Source organism: Rattus norvegicus (assembly GCF_036323735.1).
Source record: "Rattus norvegicus strain BN/NHsdMcwi chromosome Y unlocalized genomic scaffold, GRCr8 chrY_unlocalized_37, whole genome shotgun sequence".
In the NCBI taxonomy this organism is placed as follows: domain Eukaryota; kingdom Metazoa; phylum Chordata; class Mammalia; order Rodentia; family Muridae; genus Rattus; species Rattus norvegicus.
In genome coordinates, this window is record NW_026947397.1 from 228,659 (window position 1) to 241,515 (window position 12,857).

General features: G+C 36.0%; 1 long non-coding RNA gene across 1 annotated transcript; it reads right to left on the reverse strand.

Moving 5' to 3' along the window:
* Positions 1 to 1,886: 1,886 nt before the first annotated feature.
* On the reverse strand, positions 1,887 to 9,522 carry LOC134484722 (uncharacterized). Its single transcript, XR_010062422.1, has 3 exons — positions 8,633 to 9,522; positions 2,749 to 2,854; positions 1,887 to 2,055 (listed from the first exon to the last, which is right to left on the reverse strand). It is a non-coding gene; the product is annotated as an uncharacterized LOC134484722 (long non-coding RNA).
* Positions 9,523 to 12,857: the final 3,335 nt, after the last annotated feature.

The following is a 12,857-nucleotide window of genomic DNA, read 5'->3' on the forward strand; positions in this document are numbered from 1 at the left end:
GGACCTATTCTCAGGTCAGTGGTTTGCTGCTGGCATTCGCCTCTGTATTTGCTGTATTCTGGCTGTGTCTCTCAGGAGCGATCTACATCCGGCTCCTGTCGGTCTGCACTTCTTTGCTTCATCCATCTTGTCCAATTGGGTGGCTGTATATGTATGGGCCACATGTGGGGCAGGCTCTGAAGGGGTGTTCCTTCAGTCTCTGTTTTAATCTTTGCCTCTCCCTTCCCAGCCAAGGGTATTCTTTTTCCTCATTTAAAGAAGGAGTGACGCATTCACATTTTGATCATCCGTCTTGAGTTTCGTTTGTTCTAGGGATCTAGGGTAATTCAAGCATTTGGGCTAATAGCCACTTATCAATGAGTGCACACCATGTATGTCTTTCTGTGATTGGGTTAGCTCACTCAGGATGATATTTTCCAGTTCTAACCATTTGCCTACGAATTTCATAAACTCGTTGTTTTTGATAGCTGAGTAATATTCCATTGTGTAGATGTACCACATTTTCTGTATCCATTCCTCTGGTGAAGGGCATCTGGGTTCTTTCCATTTTCTGGCTATTATAAATAAGGCTGCGATGAACATAGTGGAGCACGTGTCTCTTTTATATGTTGAGGCATCTTTTGGGTATATGATTGGCTGGGATTTTTACTGTGATCTTTGCTGCAGAGACTGTAATTAATTCTGTATATAAGGACACATGGCTATGATTGTTGTTAGGTATGATACTGGCTTTAATATGTAAGGGGCTGTACATTCTCCCCCATAACCACAGCTTCAATAACCTTATATATGTGGATAAACTACCAGTACCATACGTGTTCACTGAACAGGACTTAAGCAAAATTAGAGAGCTGTTGGCTATCACCAAGCTATTCATGCCACTGCACTGCCTTTGTGGCTATCCTGCCATGTGCTTGGCAAATCTTCCTGTATAAGAATATTGGCTTTCTGATAGGCAGGAGAATGGTAAAGATAAATTTCATTTTAACATATCAAAGGAAATTAAATTTTTTCCTGCTGTAGCACGTTTAATTAATTGAAGCAAAAAAATCTATTTACTTGATGTTATGGAAATATCATTTAACAATATAATCTTAACTCCTTTTAAATGATTAAAAGTCACATGTAGTTGGTAGCTGTCATACTGTATAAAATTGGCATCAGTATTGGGACAATGAAATATTCTCTGTTTTATGCAAATACATAGTAATAATGAACAAAATTATGTACCAAGGTTCATGCTGAAGGGAACTAATTACATTTATTCAATTTTATAAGATAATTTCATATTAGCTATGTATCAAGTGCACAATAATTATGATTAAATTATTACTTAAATAATAAAATAAGCATACTAGACTTACCAACTGGACATTGAAAACAAAATATATTAGAATAATCAAAAATATTTTTTAAAACAAAATGATGGAAACATTGTATATATAAAAGCAGCCTGGAGCTATATGTCACCTTAATGTTTTACAGTGTGTTCTAGTGAGGTCCCTGAGCAGATAAAATTTTATGCCATGAAAAACCAAGAACCTAAATTTGATACCTACACATATATGTTTGGAAGATTTCCATATTCACTACATGACTTGAACACATAAAAGCTTACACAGAATATTAATAATGAGACTAATGAGAACAATAATAATAATAAGAAAAAGAAAAACATAACTCCAGGAACATTTTAAAGAAATAATGTTTTGGCTTGGCCTTAAAATGGGAATTTCAACACATTTTCTTAGTACATTAACTATTCAAAGAAAAACTAAAAGGCTCTTATTCATTCTATATGAAAGAAAAACACATCTGATCAATTGTGTAAAGAAAGAGAGAACTGTGAACTCTAAATTTAATATAGTCATTGCAGAGGAATGAAACAGACACTGAGCCAAGGTTCTATAAGTAAACATATGGAGGATTTACTGCATAATATTAACATATTTAATCTAACACATCTTACTAAGATAAAGGAAAGAAAGCTGGAAATTGCCTGAATGTAGTCTCAGCACCTAGAATGTGGCAAGATGTCCCAAGTTCAAAGATACCCTGAAATACATGAGAAAATTATAAATAGGTTTGTTTTTATTATGTAATAAGTGTTGTAGTATTAGCTTAGAGGTTAAGAGCACTTACTACTCTCTAGAGCAAACATGTTCAGTTTCCAACACACATGAAGCCACTTGCAACCAGCTGTAAAAGCTGCTGCAGGGTATCTGACATCTTCTGGTCTCCGCAGGTGCCTGTGTTCATGTGCACAAGTTTATACACAGACATTCACACATAACAGATCATTAAAATAAAAAAATTCATGAATGTATTTTCTGCACAAATTATGAATAGTAAGCATTCTACATATGCAAACACAATTGATGCAAAGTAATAAGAATAGAGAAAATTAAGGATTTAATTCTTACACAGTTCAGTAAGCATAAAACGCTAAACTTCACGATTGTATTGCAATGTAGATGCTAAAAAGAAACGAGCATTTGAATTTATGACTAAAAGTATTATAAAAATTATTTTATTTATTTACATTCCTGCCATTGCTCCCTCTCCAGGTCCTCTTCCACAGTTCCTCATCCCATTCCACTTCCTCCTCCCCTACTCCAAGAGGATGCTCCCCAGATCCTGCCAGTCATCCCTGGTCCCTGGGGGCTCACGTCGCTCCAGGATTAGGCCAGGCCAGGCAGTCCTCTGCTATACATGTGTCAGGGTCTTGGACCAGCTCGTGTATGATACCTGGTTGGTGGCTTAGTGTCTGGGAGATCTCAGGGGTGGGGATGATTCGAGACTGTTGGTCTTCCTATAGAGGCTGCCCTCCCCTTCAGTTTCTTCAGTCCATACCCTAATTCAACAAGTGACAGAAATCAGAGACTGATACCGTTTTTAAAATATGTGCATGATTAATTTTGAATGGTATACTATGGGTTCTATCATATAAAATTGATTACAAAATGTATTTATTATAGTCTTCTGAGATGGCAATTTGGCAGTATTTATACAAGTATTACATTACTTAAGAGCCTTGACGTCATTCCAACAACGTGTTTTGTAATTTATACAAAATACAATGTAAATAATCAACATTGAGTACAGTGACTGAGTCAGTGTTCATGCTGATTTACAGTAACGAACTTTAGTTAATGAAAATGAAAATAATCTGAATTACATAGGTAGGCTATTGTTTAAACAAAAGAGTATACTACCATTTCTTAATTGCCTGATGTTACATGAAGAATTTCCCCATGTACATGTATTCAAGATATATTGTTAAATGAAAAACAAATAACAGAATATTGCATTATGTAGTCAAATTTCATAAACAGAAGATTTACATATATCCTTAATTTTGTCCATGTATAGTAAACCTCCAATAAGGGCAGGGGAGGCAGGTGACAGAACACTGGGAGTTTTAGGTCAATTTTAGCTATGCAATGAGACCCAATTTTTAAAACAAATAGAGCAGACTTGAGAGAATATCTCCCAAACTTTCTTGGTGGTTACATTTAGAAGTTTTAAGAAAGCAAGTTATTCTTTGACAATTCCGTAGATGCACAACACATGTATGGAAGCCCTCTACACTCTCAACCTCATCCTCCCCAAGCAACATACCCTCTTTGGACTAAACCCTGATAGCACTTGCATATCTTTATTATTTGTTTCATAAACCCCTGGATTTAACCTGAGCCATTTCGGTGAACATGGGTGTGAAGCTATACATTTAACCACTAATAAGACACCAGTGGCTACATCATTTTTTTTCTCCAGCACTGTCCTTAGTTACTTTGAATAGGCAGGGTCAATATCATTTAGGGTCTGTTCAGATAGATTGTGACTTCTTGAGTGTCACAACTGCATGATGTTCAGAAGACAGCAACTCACAGATCTCCTTATCTCTTAATTAGCCCTTGAAAGAATCCAAGCCCTGCACTTCACATTATCTCTAAACCAGAAGTTATCTCCAATGGGTAATCATTTGAAAATGAAAACTTAATTTTCTCCAAGGGAATCTCACTGGGTACAAAAATTAAATTTAAGTTTAGACTGTGTATAAAGCACTAAGGGAACTCAACCTTATCTTTGGAGGTTCCTTGTCTCATAATGGGTCAGGACTTTTTCTTCATGATTTCTTCTTCCTTATGTTATTTGTTTATGTATCTATTAATTGTTACTCTGTATGTTTTGTGTATATATTTTCCTGGTTTTATGTTTCCATGGAATTCCTGAGTGTGTGATTGGAAGTCTGGGTCCCTGTGTCTGTACCTGATTCTTGTACCTTGTACTGGTTCTTTTCTATCTGCTTGTTTTGTTCTACTCCAGTTCATTAACTTGCATTTTATTTTTATCGCTGAGATGACTGTTTGTTTTCTAGTGAGAGTCGGAAGAATGTAGATACAGACGACAGGAGAGGAATAGAAGAAGGAGGGAATAGAGGGAAGGCAAGTCATAACTCAAATATATTGCATGAATAAGTCTAATTTTAAGAAAATAATTTTTAAAACATACTTTCTAGGGCCTGTCTGCGCCATTTTCACAAATTTTAAACCCTTTCCAAGGCACAGAAAATGATTTTTTTACAGCCAATCTGGGACTGCCACTAAGGGAGTGAAGCCTCTATAGAGTTGCAATAATGCAGTAGGAGAGTCTTTAAATGCTTCCAGAGACATCAATCCACTGAGGTTCAGTGGGAGTTTCACATGATGGTTGTTACAATTTTTTAAATGGAAGATATACATTCAGTTTTCATGAAACTCTTCAAGATCGAATTAAAAATTGTATGGGATACAATCATGGCATAGGTTTGTTCCTTTGAAATTTTCAAAATTAACCCAAATAATACTAAAATGCCATAAGTAAATCAGAACATATTGTATCCTATGCCCATGTCAACATGACAATTAAGAAATAGAAGTAGATGTGTATCAGTGGATAAAATCTCTTTCTGTAGAGGCACTATAATATTTCTGGGACAATTTCATTTTGTTGGTAGATGGGTTAAATCAAAGTCTGATAATGAAGACCTTGCTGTAAAAGACCATTCTATTACTAAGGGACTCTCAAACCCTGTTGTATAGAATGCTACCATTTCATTCAATCATCTGAAGCAACTTTGGCAATGTCTTTGTGACATTAAAATGACTGCAGAGCAGTTAGTGTTCATCAGTATCTCTTCTTCAAGCAGAATACTTCTCATTTCATCTTTGGTGTAACAAAATTCCAAATTCAATTTCATGTAAATTGGATGATGATGGTGATGATGATGTTGATGATGGTGGTGGTGGTGGTGGTGGTGGTGGTGGTGGTGGTGGTGGTGGTGATAGTGGTGGTGGTGAATATGATGAAGAAGAAGTCAGAAAACGATATTTTGGAACAGTGAACAAAGCCCATACTATTTTCAGTGTTTTCCCTATCTTTAGTGTGTCTATGTTCAACACTGAAACATAATCTATTGTAAGTGCTAGGTTGGTAAGGAAGCTAGGTTTAAGCTCATCATTAGCTCACAAAACACCAGAAGAGAAAGCAAAATTTGTCATGAGAAATATATATATATATATATATATATATATATATATATATATATATATATATTCTCACAAGAAACACTTATCATAACCATAGCAATGAAACAATATAATTTTGTGAAGCACCTAATTCCCTTTCAGAGTTTAGCTAATTAATATAAAGTGATCATGTACAGAGTACAATCCCTGGCTGTCAGGACCAAAGCCCAAGGATTTTAAATTTTGTTGTCCTAGGATTTAAAAGTGAATGACATAATTGATGGCAATGTGCAACTCTAAAAATCTTACCATATAAGTCACAAAGACACCATAATATATGCTATGTATCAGGTTAGAACCTTTATATTCATATTTATTCAGAGTTTCAAAGAGTAAAATTGTTGAGGTTAGGAACGGGACATTTTCTTGGTTTGCATTTACTTCTATAGTGTGCAGTTTGGTTTTGTGGATCATTACACAGTGTTTCATTTTATTTTATTTGAACAGGTGATATAAATTAACTGTACAGATTAATGAGCCTCAGTTTGATATTTCAATAATGCAGACAGCATGCACTAAACCAGTGTAACTATGTTTTTTACTGACTTTTCTGCAACTTAACAAAAGTTAGGATACTCTATTCTACTTTTACGGAAAAATGACTTCCATAGGATATAAAAATCCTCAATATATTTTCAGAACTTTTTTTCTTATTTTAGAATTTTTATTTATTCTTCACACATGTTTGCAATTTACCTTGATCACACCAATCCTTAACTTTGTTCTACTCTCTCTGGATTCATTCCCTTTCCAGCTACATGTCCTTTATATTTTCCTGATTTATTTTCTTTATAATCCAATGGTTCACTGAGTACTGCCTGCTGGGATCTTCCCTAATTCATTGTCTTAATTGTGTACATGATTGTTTTCCAAATCCATTTTCTGTAATAATTTTGGCTACAAAAGTGGCCTAGCTATAGAATCAGTATAACAGTGTAAATATTGTGGACCTACTTCAAATGATAAACACCCAAATCCTTATTTTATCCCAAAATTACCAGACATCAGTAAATCAGAGGAGAACATGGACTATAGAATTTTGTTCTCTAGTCCCATTTGAATTCAATTCTGCACTATCTACCTTACTGTGTTCCCATGGTCAGACTTGAGTGTTGTGTATATTTTACCATGATTTATTCTTCAGGAAGAATAAGATACAGGAGTAAAAACAGGGAGAGGAATGGCTTGAGGTCCATTTAAACCTCAACTCAATATGTTCATTAGTACAGGAGAGAGTTTATTTGGCATTGTCCTTTGTGTATTCTACATTCTTGACTTAGTTGCACAGAATCTATGTGAAAATTCTACCTATCCCCGTAGCATTAGGAGCCACACAAAGGAGATATATATATATATATATATATATATATATATATATATATATATATATATATATATATATATATATATATCACCAAAACTGAATAAGATTGATGAATCTAATAAGTGCATTCTGCCAGAAACCAGATATAGATATTTTCTGAGAGACAGAGCTAGAACATATTATATACAAGAAATGTTTTTATGTAAAAATCTAAAAATAAAAAATAAAATTTTCTTCTACCCTGCTAACTCTGGAACCTAAGTGTCGGCAATTCTCTGCTAGATATCTTGGCAGAAACACAATCCCTCTCCTGCTGCACAGTGTTTCATGACATTACACACTTTCCTATACTCAAACCCTCACATAAAAAACATACAACACAATAATCTTTGATCCAGTTGATTAGATATAATAGCCCACTTAAACATACAAAGCCAGGTACCATACATCCCTTAAGAACATTAACAACGACCTGTAAATACACAGAGCAGAATCTTAAATTCACATACCATGGCTTCTCAATCTGTCATCTTCCTTTCTCTCTTTTTTCCTCTAGTCTCCTCCTCCTCCTTCAAACTTCTCTTCCGCACATTCTTCCTTCTCTTCCCATGATAACTTTCCTTCTGTCCTGTTCCTGCCACTCACATATACTTTACAAATTCAATGGGGTCGTGGTTCTGGTGAAGTAACCTGAATTCTGAGTACAGGACTATGCAGCTGACCTTGGGGCCGGGGAATTAGCTTCTACCACAGATAACTTCAGGGCAAACCACAACATGAACCCTAGTGTCAAACCAGTGAACTGAAAATGAACTACTTGTTTGCAGATTTTGAGAAAGGATTAGAAGAGATGAAGGTGCTTTCAACCCCATAAGAAGAACAATGCCAATGAAACAGAGCTTTCTGGTAGTTGACCAATATTCAAAGAATATACATGAACAGACCTATGTCTCCAATGCATATGTTGTAGAGGATGGCCTTGTTGGGTTACAATGGAAGAAGAATCCTTGGTACTGCCTACGTTTGACTCCCAGTTCAAGTGAATGTCCAGGGGCAGTAAGAGAGGTTATAATGAAAAGAGTAAGGGGACTGGTAAGGGATATTATAGTCAGGAAACTTGGAAAGGAAATAATATTTTAAATGTAAATTTAGAAATTTCCAATTAAAAAAGCAATACAATTTGTTAAAAATTTTAAAAAAATGAAAGAAATAAAAGAAAAGAAATCTTCCAGTTAATCACAACTATTGACTCAGAATTTTAAAGGGTCACTGTCAGGGAATGGTATTCAGAGTAATACTAGTGGAAAGACTGATATGATGTAGTCTCATCAAGAAGCACTTGTCCCTCCCAGATATCAATGCCAGACACAAACTACATCATTAGAATTCAATGCATGGAGGAGTTTTCTCTGTACTGAGGACACAGTACTTGCCTTATCTTTCTTCCTTAGGACCTTTTCCTTCTTGGTAAAATGGTAAAAGATATGAGCTCTCAGGAAAAATTATAGTGCCCTTGCCAACACGTGGATTTTGGGATAAAGAAATGAATTATATAAACTATCTGACTACCAAGAAAAATAACAAGCATGGAAGTTGAGATGCTTCTGAGAGGCCCCCAGCTCCTGATTCCATATGTGGAAATCTCAGATCAGGGCTATCTCTTCAATGGATCAACTCAACCCCTACCCAAGACTCAAGGGGATTTCCCATTGACCACGTATTTCTTCCCTTATCATACCAAGACAGAAGGCCAGCTTCATATTCCCCATGTCTGATCACTTCATCCTCTGTGTTCTCCCTCTCAAATGGCTGTATACAATGCATTAAAGGACAATTAGTGAACCCTAGAGGTCCTGAAGGGATATCTGAGAGGCGGTTGCAGTCAGGACACTTGTGACATCACAGAAGAAGCTAAGGCTTTCCAGGATACAAGAGTTATTTCAGGGAGGCCTAATGAAGTCACTGAAAACTGCCATGGTCTACCTGCTAAACAGCTTTCCTTACATTGACCAAATTTGAGGGTGACACTTTCAGGAGAGTCTCCTGTTTAAGGGTGGAAACCTTTACACACTACATCTCTCTAAAGGTAGAGATTTCTCTTTGTTTCATTAGGGGTTACTTGCTCTGAATGGACAAAGTTAGGGGCTGAGCATGGCTAGAAAAGATTTAGCAACATAGAGTGGAGGAGATTCTTCTAGATAATATTTTTCCCATGTTCATTCCTGTGACATACAGTTCAATATCCCAGGTTTTCTCTATATCCCAAAGGACAATATTTTGCCTACAGACCTTAATTGAATGAATATTGTATTTCACTTTCTCATTGTACATTCCACGATGAGACTTTATTAATATTCCTGTATGTGCACTCAAAAATTCTGTTTCCAATTCCATTTTCAGCAAAGCAAATGACATAATGACTATAGAATTCTCTAGTCCTATTTGATAGCAGTACTACACTATCTACTTTCCTGTGTTCCTATTGCTAGAATTGAGGGTTGGATGTTTTACCGTGATTCTCTCTGAAGGCCAAACATACGATACTGGAGGATGGGCAGAAAGAAGGATGGCTTGAGGACCAGTGAAACCTCAACTTCAATAGGTTCATAAGAACTTGAGGGAGTCTATTTGGCACTGGCATTTCTGAAGTCTACATTCTTGACCTAGTTGCTCAGAATCCATGTTACAATTCCACCTAACCACATACGTTTAGGATCCACCAAAAGTATATATATATATATAAGTCAGCCACCAAAATAGATGAGATTGATGTAGCTAAAAAGTGCCTTCTGCCAGCAACCATATATATATATATGTATATATATATGTATAGATATATATATATATATGTATATATATGTATAGATATGTGTGTATATATATATAATATATATATATATGTGTATATATATATAATATATATATACTATGTATATATATGTGTATAATTTCCTGAGAGACACAGATAGATCATACCAACTACAGAAATTAATGCTAGTGGGAAATCAGTGAACTGAAACAGACCTCTTGTTGGCAAATTTTGAGAAAGGATTTCAAGAGGTAAAGGAGCTTTCAATCCCATAAGAACAAAAATGTCAATGACCCAGAGCTTTCTGGTACTAGGCCAATATTCAATGAATGTACATGTACAGAGCTATTGCTCTAACTGCATGTGGCAGAGGACCTTGTTCATCACGAATGGAAGCAGAAGCTATTGGTCCTCTCTAGGTTTGTCTCCCAGTTCAAGGGAATGTGAAGGCACAGTCAGTGGTGTTAGAGAAGAAGGGGAAGGGTACGGGTAGGAATCTTATGGGCAAGAAAATGGGAAACGAAATAACATTAAATGTAAATATAGAAAAATCAAGTTAAAAAAGCAATACAAATTGCTAAAACATTAAAAAAAACAAACGAATAAAGGAAGAGAAAACTGACAGTTAATCATACCTAGTGACACAGAGAAGTAAAGTGGTAGTCAGTGGAAATATTAGTGGAAAGACTGAGATGATGAAATCTCAACTAATAGCACTGCTGCTTCCCAGACTGCACTATAGATATCCAAAACATGGAGGAGTTTACTCTGAGGTAGGACAAAATACCTGTCTCTCCCTTTTTCCTTAGGACATTTTTCTTCTTATCAAAAAGAGTAAAGGCTATGAGCTCTCAGAAAAACAACTGTGCCCTTACCAACATTTGACTTTTAGAATAAAGAAATTAATGATATAAACTCTCAGATTTCGGAACCATAAAAACAGGGAAGTCCAGATGCTTCTGAGAGGCTCCCATATCCTGATTCCCATAGGTTGGAGGCTCAGATCTAGGCTATCTCTTTAGCATTCCCACTAAATCCCTACCAGGTACTCACTGAGCTATACCGAGGACCATGTATTCCTTCCTTTTTTATACCAAGACAGATGGCCAGCCTCCTTCATTCCCCACATATCTGATCTTTTCATCCTCTTTGTTCTCCCTCCCAAATGGCTGTTTATTATGAATTAGAAGTCAATTAGTAAAACCTAGAGGTACTGAAGGAATATATGAGAGGCAGTTGCAGTCACGACAGCAATTGTGACATCACAGAAGATAGGTATCTACAGGTACAAGATATTTTTCAGACAGGGCCTAATGATGATGTCTCCGAGAAGTGCCATGGCCTACCTGCTGAACAGCTTTCCTTTCCTTGTCCAGATTTGGGAGTGCCTTTTCCAGGTATCTCTCCTGTGACTCAGGGGAAACCTTTATGTACTCCATCACTCTAAACGTAGTGACTTTTTCCTTCATTAATGGTTTCATGCTCTGAATGGAGAAAGTTAATCAGGCACTTGGCATGGGTAGAAAAGGTCTAGGAACATGGAGTGGAGGAGTTTATTCTGGATAACAATTCTACACTTAGGTCTGTTCCTGTGACATACACTTCAATTTCCTAGGTTTTCTTTGTTTCCCAAAGGCCAGTATTTTCCCTACAGACCTTTAATTGACTGAATATTGTATTTCATTTTCATATTTTACTTTCCTTATAGGAGAATATATATATATATGCATGTATATATATATATATATATATATATATATATATATATATATGTCATTCCTGAATGTGTACTCAAAAATTATGTTTTACAATTCCATTTTTTGCAATTAATAAGCAATAAAGCATGCCAATCTATAGAGTGAATATAACAGTGTAAATTTTTTGTACCTACTTGAAATAATGAACTCCAAAATCCTTATTTTATCCAAAAATAGGAGATAGCAGTAAAGCAAAGGACATCATGGACTATAGAATGTGGATGTCTAGTCCAATTAGATATCAGTTCTATAATATCTACCTTCCTGTTCCCAGGGACAGACTTAAGGGTTTTGGAGGTTTTACCATGATTCTTTATTCAGGCCAAGCACAAGACTCAGGAGGATGGGCAGGAAGAGGAATGGCTTGATGTCCAGAGAAACCTCAACTTCAATAGGTTCAAAATAACAAGAGGGAGTCTGATTGGCATTGGCCTTTGCTGATTCTACATTTTTGAACTAGTTGCACAGAATCTATCCTAAAGTTCCAACCTACCACATATATATATATATATATATATATGTACATACATATATATGTACATATATATATATATATGTGTGTGTGTGTTAATGTGTGAGTATGTATATATGTATATGTATATATATAAATATAAATATATATATGATAGATAGATAGAGATAGATAGAGATAGAAAGAGATAGGTAGATAGATAGATAGATAGATAGATAGATAGATAGATAGATAGATAGATAGATCTGCCACAAACTACATAAGATTGGTGACGCTAAGAAGTGCATGCTGCCAGGAAACCGATATAGATCTTTACTGAGAGACACAGAGCATGCCAATTATAGAAATGAAGGTTATTGGCAAACCAGTGGAATGTAAACGAATCTCTTGTTAGTAAATTTGGAGAAAGGATTACCAGGACTGAATGGGCTTTCAATCCCATAAGAACAACGATACCAATGACCCATAGCTTTCTGGTACTAAAACAATATTCAAAGACTGTACATGGACAGAACTATGGCTGCAGGTGCATATGTAGCCTTGTTGGACATCAATGGGAGGAGAAGCTCTTAGGCCTACCAAAGCTGGACCCCCAGCGTAGGGGAATGTCAGGGGGTGATGGGAAAGGGAGTGGTTGGTGAGGGGGCACACCTTTATAGAAGAACTGGTGGGGGAAGGGATAGGACGCTTACGACTGGAAAACTTGGAAAGTGAATAATATTGGAAACATAAACAAAAATATCCAATTTTTCTAAAAGGAAAAATAAAAGTTTAACAAGCTGAACAGCCAAAGTGCAGAATCTCAATCCCACTTGAGAGAGAGAAGAAATGAATTACAGGAGGGAAGTGTGAGGGACCTGGGTGAGAAAGGAGACAGTAGGGACAGAGGGACAGAGTTATTGGTGGGGAGTAGGACTGAAACCCT